Genomic DNA, 8,560 nt, shown 5'->3' on the forward strand with positions numbered 1-8,560 from the left:
AAAAAAAAAAAAAAAAAAAAAAGAATATGATGATTCCTTCCTAGGATGGAATGCTACTGGGTCTTTTTTTTTTTAATGAGGTAGTTCTTTGTGTGCTAACCTAGAAAACATCCAAATTGCATTATGGTACAAGATGTATAATTTTATTTGTGGGGAAGATTACATTGACACCCACAATCTCGAATATTCATAAAAACCTTTAGGGAGGGACACATGTGAAACATCAGTGGTTACCTCTAGGGAGTAGGTTTGGGGACTGGGAGGTTTTATTCTCCGCTTTTTGGGTTAAAAGTGTAAGCAGGTAGCATTTTTATAATTTAAAATATGACAAAAAGTTATGGGGTGGGGGGTGGTAGAGGAAACAGAACAGCAGAATGCTGATAACTCAGACTGTCATGCTATTCTTTCTAAACCTGCATAGTTTTGAAAATGTCCATAATAAAAAGTTTAATAATCATCAATGAAAAAGAAAACTCAATCTAGTCTGTGCCCCATGAAATGACTGTAGAAATAAACCCTGTATTCAATATTCACTCAGCACAAACATGTGCCCGGGAATGAAGATGGGTAGGGAGAGCCTCCAAGATCAGACACTGGGATTTTATGAGGTTCAGTCAGCTGAATTTTCAAATTGAAACCAATAAAAAGAAACACTTTAGCATAAATGAAAATGCATCAAAACAGAAAAGTTCAAATTTCATTTTGAAAATCCAATACTCATTGCACACTGAGGTGCAGAAGGCAGAGAGAAAAGCCATCATGTACCCAGGGCTCAAGGAGAGATCAGCCAGGGGACCCTCAAAACAAAAGAAGTCAGACTCAGGCAGAGAACACAGACAAAGGTCCAGCAGGGCAGACTCCAGCTGAATATATTAATACTAAACAAGCTGCTTCTGAAGAGAGTAAACCCCAGGCCTGGGGAAAAGGCACAGTCACTGTGAAATAGAAACTCAAGCAATGATATGATAGGTGTCCACAACAGTTGCACAAAATAATGGGCAGTAATCAAAGAAGAGTGTGAAAATGTAACAGAGAAGATGGAGAAGTGATGTAATCCTGGAACCAGGAGCCGGAGGCTGCAGAGCCTGGGATGTTTATGTTTGAAACCCGAGGACAAAGAGCCAAGGATCAGGGCAGGGTAAGCGGAGTTCCCACGGTGTCTGCACCAGTCCTGCCCATCCGCAGCCCTGGCCTAGAGCCCTTCCCTCCAGTCCTGCAACAGTGAACCAGAGTGAGCAAGCAGACATGAACAGCATCTGTGAGAAACCTCTAGAATAGTCGGTCTTCACCTTTTATGGGTCATATAGCCCTTTGAAAAAACTGGTGAGAGGACTTCCCTGGTGGCGCAGTGGTTAAGAATCCGCCTGCCAACACAAGGGACACGGGTTCAATCCCTGGTTCGGGAAGATCCCACATGCTGCAGAGCAACTAAGCCCGTGCGCCACAACTACTGAGCCTGCGCTCTAGAGCCCGTGCTCCGCAACAAGAGAAGCCACTGCAGTGAGAAGCCCGCGCACCGCAACAAAGAGCAGCCCCCGCTCGCCGCAACTAGAGAAAGCCCACGTGCAGCAACGAAGACCCAATGCAGCCAAAAAAAAAAAGCAAATAAAACAAACAAAAAAACTGGTGAGAGCTATGGATCCCACTTCAAATCCCAGAAAATGCACAAATGCTGCACATTAAGGTGAAGATTCCTAGACCCTCCCTGAAGCCGTTTAACTAGTTCTCTTTCTCAAAACACATCGGAGGGCCTCCCTGGTGGCGCAGTGGTTGAGAGTCCGCCTGCCGATGCAGGGGATACGGGTTCGTGCCCCGGTCTGGGAGGATCCCATATGCCGCGGAGCGGCTGGGCCCGTGAGCCATGGCCGCTGGGCCTGCGCGTCCGGAGCCTGTGCTCCACAACGGGAGAGGCCACAACAGTGAGAGGCCCGCATACCGCAAAAAAAAAAAAAAAAACGCATCGGAATAACCTAGTCTGGGTATCTCCAACATCCAACTGGGGGAAAAGAATTTTACAAGGAGCCTGAGCCCACTCACACACTCTGTGATGTGATGTGCTGGCCACCTCACCAGCTGGCTGTGTCCTCTGGCTTGTCTGGTTCTCCATCCTGACCTTCCTCCTCCCGCCACCGTGCCCAGCAACCGTTCAAAGCCAGCCCTCGCTGCTGCGCCCACCTTCATCTGCCTGTCCCCGCCTTGGCCCTGGCCTCTGGAGGCCTGCTCCACACCGACTCTCCCTGCTGCAGTCCCCTCAGCCTCCCTGGTGCGCTCCCACCCCCAGCCGGCTACGCCTCTCTACTTCTCACCACTGGCGTGAGGCCGGCGTCACTGTGTGTCCCCTCTCTGCTGGGAACACACATCAGGCTCTCTGAGTGGTCCTGCGAAGTCCACAGTTTTTAGCTTTAAACTGAACCAGAGAGCACCCCCAGGCCTCTGCCCTGACTTGCGGGTGACCTAGGACTCACAGCACACTTCCTCTGATGACAACTGTCAGAGTTCACAGCCATCAGGTGCCACGGTGCCATGGTGAAGACAACAGAAGACAAGATCAAAGAGGGGTCAAAAGTGCCACCCAACTGCCACCCTTGTTTCAAAACAAGGTTTACATTATTCAACATGTTTCTAATTACCATCCACCTGCTCTCTTCTCTGGCTCAGACTCCCAGCTAAACCTCCCACTCGTCCTCCTGGCTCCCACAGCCTCTCTTCTCAGTTCCATGTTGGTGCTCCCAGGGTCCATCCTTGGCCCACGGTCTTCCCCTCTCTACACCTCCTCCTTGGTGACTTCGTCACATTCCTGGATTTTAGCGCCCTGCATACACTCGTGGCTGCCATGTGCTCTCCAGCCAGACCTCCTCTCTGACCCCCACACTCACAGTCAACTTCCTGCCGGCTACCTCCACCTGGCCGTCCTACAGGTACCTCAAGTTCCTCAAGCCCACAAAAAAAATACCTGCCCCAAGCCTCCTTCAGTTGCTAATGCCTCCAGGGACCCAGCTATCGAAGCTGGAAATCTGGAGATCATTCTTTTTTTTTTTTTAAAGGGAACCATGCTCTTTACTTATTTATTTATTTATGGCTGTGTTGGGTCTTCGGTTTCTGTGCGAGGGCTTTCTCTAGTTGTGGCAAGTGGGGGCCACTCCTCATCGTGGTGCGCGGGCCTCTCACTGTCGCGGCCTCTCTTGTTGCGGAGCACAGGCTCCAGACGCGCAGGCTCAGTAATTGTGGCTCACGGGGCCAGCCGCTCCCCGGCATGTGGGATCTTCCCAGACCAGGGCTCGAACCCGTGTGTCCTGCATCGACAGGCGGACTCTCAACCACTGCGCCACCAGGGAAGCCCTGGAGATCATTCTTGATTCTTTCCCTCATCCCAACACCAAACCATGTGATTCTGCCACCTAAGAGAGTCTCTCCCTCTGCACCCTGCTCCCCACGTCTGCATTCAGGCCCTCATCTGCTGGCTGAGAGGCTGGCTGTGACTGTCTCCTGGTTCTGGTCCTTTCCCCTTATACCATTATTCCCCAGCCACCAGTGGGATGACCACAAGAGAGGAAATGTTCCAAGGAAGGCTGTTATGATTATCTTATTTGGGACAGAAGAGACTAAGTGGAGAACATTTAGGATGTATGGTTCTGAGTTATCTTTAAAGAGATCTGTAGTTCCCAGTATGTGGTGATACATAAGAGGGTATGATAGACAGAATAATGGCCACCCCCCAAAGGTGTCTACCTCTTAATTCACAGAACCTGTGACTATGTCACCATATGTGGCAAAAGGGAGTTTGTGATTAAATTAAAGATCTTGAGATGGGAGAGTATCCTGGATTATTTGGGTGGGCCCGATGCATTCAGAAGGATTCTGAGGGAGACAGGAAGGTCAGAGTCAGAGAAGAAAACATGACTACTGAAGCAGAGGGGAGGGAGGGACTGAGAGAGAGAGAGATGCTGACCAGGGCAGGAGGGCATGGTAGTTTGCAGATGCTATGCTACCGGCTTTGAAGATGGAGGAAGGGACCACTAGCCAAGGGATGCAAGCAGCCTCTCCAGGCCATTTGTTACAGCTGCAGTAGGAAACTAGCACAGAGGAATTTTCTTACACTCATGGCTATCACATGCAGCTCACCAAAAATCATCATCGTCATCACCAAGCCCTGTGATGTGTTGGGATGCCAAAAAGAATTAAAGAGCCAAGGCCTGCATGTGTCTCTCACAGCCTTTTCTGTTCAGACTGTAACAATGACCATGGTGTGGATGATGCAGACCACATCCCTGTGGACATACTCTTGTCCTCTGTGCTACAGATGATCTGTGCTCATTCCCTTTGTCTAACAAATTTGAAGACCCTTCTCTGGGTTCTTGAGACTCTGAGGCTCATCCCCATTCATCTCGGCTTCATCCTGGGTCTGGGACTGCTCTGGCAGGGCCCTCAAAGGGTAGTCAGGAGAACCAAACTAAGACTCCTCATCCTCTCCCTGAAGTGTCTCAAGGCACTAAGGGGCTTACTACATGTTAATTCCTTATTGCTCAGGCTCACTTCTTTCACTATTTGCCTGCATCCTTATTTACCTAAATCAGGGTCTGGCTTACATAGGCCTGGAGACAAGGCTTATTCATAATTAGGTAATTATGAATCCAAGAAATTAAAAACAACTGAGCCAACATCTGACAGGAGAAAGAGGTACAGAGTGACCTTAAAGATCTAATCGCTTCATCCTACAGGTGACAAGACTGAAGCCCAGAGGGGTTAAATGACTTGGCTGATGTCACAGAAAGCAAGCTAAGACTGAGAATACAAATTTCCCATTTTTCAGCCCCATAAGGAAAGGTAATGGCACTTCAGTAATCACTGATTTGAAGGTTAGAGAAAGGAACCTAGTTATCACCTGACATTTAATTAACTAGCCCTCATTGATACCTCACCTACTAAGAGCACAGAAGTAAATCTCAGTAGGCAGCAGGTTTGGGGCCTGTTACGGCTGCCAAGAGAGGCTGCAGAGAGAGGTGAACGGGCCAAAGAAGCTCTACCAGCGGAAACGTTTCCCAGGGAGGGGTAAAATGAAGAGGTGCCAACCTAAGTGGAGTTATTTATAGTCACACAACAAAGGGATGACTTCAATGACACCCCTGAGCTGGGAGAAAAGGCATTTCACAGATTTCCTAAAGATCAAGAGACTGTGTCTAATAGTTTGCCTGGAAAACAGCACGGCCCTCATCTGAGAACAAGAGCATGCCTGCCTGGCCCTGTTACTCTTGAGAAAATACATCTCCATTTGGAGGAGAAAAAAAAGTGGAGATGCAGGGAAAGTCAGTCAGAATTAATATATAAAGTCATAAAAATACACTTAAGCAAGTTATTATTTGTTCAGGATTCAGACGAGTCTAACTGGAGGCATGAAATATCTTTATAGACTCAACAGTAGATTTGAGTTTCTCCTTAATCCCTTTGGGAAGAATGGGATCAAACGGATTCTCCGTCTGGATCTGGTCACACACTGTGAGGGATGATGCTCTGCTCCTAGGGTTTCCGGGCAACTGACCGGTACGGGCCAGACACAGGAAGGCTATTTTGGAACAAGGGAACCCCTGACCCCAGAGGACCCCTCGAGCCTCGGCACCGAGCTCTGTGGGGCTTGCTGCTCCAGGGATCACTCCGGCCAACAGTTTGAACTAGGACTAAACGAATCCCAGAATCTCAACTACAGGAGTGGACTCTCCACAGCTCGGCCTTTATTTCTACCTGAGCCTCCTGGGAGCTGCTTTGACTTCCCAGAAAACACTTTTTTTTTTTTTTGCGGTACGCGGGCCTCTCACTGTTGTGGCCTCTCCTGTTGTGGACGCGCAGGCTCAGCAGCCGTGGCTCACGGGCCTAGCCGCTCCGCGGCATGTGGGATCTTCCCGGACCGGGGCATGAACCCGTGTCCCTTGCATCTGCAGGCGGACTCTCAACCACTGCGCCACCAGGGAAGCCCCCAGAAAACACTTTTTATGAAGTCTGTTAGGATACTCTTTCCCTGAGGCTGGCCAAGCAACACGGCTCAATCCTCTTAATTCTATAGCCCAAAGGCTTCAGCTTCTCTTAAGTATGGAAAAGCAGAGAAGAGGCAGGAAATTCCTAAACACCTAAGAAAGAAATAAAGAATCCCTGAGCAACCAGTGATAATGCTCCAGCTGAAGAAAGAAGCTGAATATATTCAAAGCCTCAGATATCACCTGGGGTTTACATTTCAAATCAAATGAAAATGGTCACAGTTGTTTACACACACACAAACAGGGAAAGGGTCTAATTCTCTGAGCTTTATTCCTTCCCCAATCTGTAAAACGGAGATAATTTCTCCCTCAAAAAAATGTTGGGAAGATTAAATGGGCTTATGGACATTACGGAGCACTGTGGACATGGAATGATGCTCAGACTCCAGGAAGAACTGTTAGGAAACCCGTTACCCCTGAGCTCTCCTGCCCACTCATTACAGACCTCTGCTACTCCCACAGGTCAAGTGTAAGCATAATGTGAATTCCAGAGACCACAAAGAAAACAGCGATACATGTAAATGTATAAGCACTCAGAACTAGAAGAAAATATGTGAACTTACGTAACAGACATTTAGTGAACATCCTTCAAGTGAAAAAGGGTTCTTACAAAACAATGAAGAAAAGACCTAAGAGTGAGCAAAGGATATCAATAGGAAACTTGCATAAAGAATATACGGGGCCAATAAATATGCAAGAAGATGCTCGACTTCAGTAGAAATTGAGAATGTACAGATTAAAATAATACAGAACTGGTACCCCCTATTTTAGGGGGAAAAATCCACCCGAGGAAAATCTGGGAAGCTAGTATAGGAGTTGGTGCCCAATGCAAAGCCCCTCCCTGTGGTATTTAAGGATCTTAAAGCATTTCATTCAGCTCCCATCTGTTCAGCCTTAAGAAGGATGAGTCGAAAAGCCCTGCCCAGGTGACAGAGCTCCTGGTCAACTTTCCTTACTGTTTCATTCTTATATGTGAATAAGCAACCAAGATACACCAACCATTTGTGGAAAGTCTATAACATGGAAAAGAGAAAAGTCAAAGCAAATGAACAGAAAAATAAGCAGTTCAGAGAATAAAAGAAAATGGGCAAGAGTGGTCCTTATCTTTTAGAGATACACAAGGAAATCCTTTTGGATGAAATGATATGATAACTGGGACTCCACACCCTCCAAACCAGGCCAGAGCCCTGCTTCGAGATTTTTCAAACTGGAGCTACAGTTGGTTCAGGAAGAGGAGGGAGGTGTGGGTAAGGAATACCCCTCTCCAATAGAAAGGCTGTGTAAATGGATGCCTGGGCATTCCTTAGGGCAGGAGAGAATGAAGCAAAGATGAGACTGATTCCCTGGGGCCCAGAGTCTCTACCTGCCCGACTACTGACTGTTCACCATCTCCTTGGATTCTGTGAGCTACCCCAGGATCCCCTCAGTAAACCTTTTTTTAGTGGACACTAGTTAAAAATGGGTTTCTGTTACTGGCAATAACATGAGTCCTGACAGCCAGTACAAGAGTCAGCCTGGAAGGTATGGTTTCAAAGAGGCTGGGCTAGCATTTCAGCTATTTCATATTTGATCCAACTAACATTTACTGAGCATCAATCACATGCTAGGCATGGTTCCAGATGCTGCAAAATACAAAGGTGAAAAGGACATGGTCTATTGATCTCAGAAAACTGCATCTATCACCAGAGGCTTAGAGAATATAATTGAGGGAACTCTTGTTCCACCAGAAGTATCTAACATCTTTGAAGACAAGATGGAGACGAGTCAGTAGCATCTAACATCTTGGAAGACAAGTACACATTTTAAATGATCCTAGTTAGTTAAAACTAGTTGGCAACATAATCTAAAAACCTAGACATTTTAAGTGACTAACTAGGCACAAGTACAACAGAAAAAAAGGGGAGCAGCAAGACCAACGACACAAAAGCCAAAACGTGTTACAACCTCAATGGCAGTGGGAGTCTGATGATCGTGGCCATTGCTGGTGATAAGACAAACTCGAGACTTAGGGATACCGCCGAAACCATCTAAGAATCAGCGGCTCCAAAACGTCTGCCAGATGCAGAAAGCTGGGAGGTGAGGACAACAGAAAGGACACTTGTTTCCCTGCTGGGTTTTCCAAAGTCTGTTTCTAGGACAGACCTGGGAAGAATCAGATCTTCATTAAGTGGCAGAACGTGCCAGCTCACAGCTCAAAATGTCTGGCAAAAAGCCACCGGGCATCCATTTCTGGCAGACACTGACAGTCGCCAAACGAGAGAAGTCCTTTGGCTCATGTCTCAGCTCAGGAGACCTGCTAATACACCAATGTCCCCGCAAGACCTGAAGGCCAAGGTCACAGGGTCACGGTCAGTGGTGACGGCGACATTACGTCTGATACCGACTGGCTGTTTCTGACGGGGCAGAGACAAGAGTGTACAGATCGCTTGCAAAAGCCCTGAGATGAATGGGCCTTTTCACTGCCTTCTTCTCTCAAGCCTCCTTTGTAGGGAGATGGAGGAGGCAACAAAGGAGAGGTTTATCATCACGAGCCC

The sequence above is a fragment of the Hyperoodon ampullatus genome (genome assembly GCF_949752795.1).
Source record: "Hyperoodon ampullatus genome assembly, chromosome: 14".
NCBI lineage: Eukaryota > Metazoa > Chordata > Mammalia > Artiodactyla > Ziphiidae > Hyperoodon > Hyperoodon ampullatus.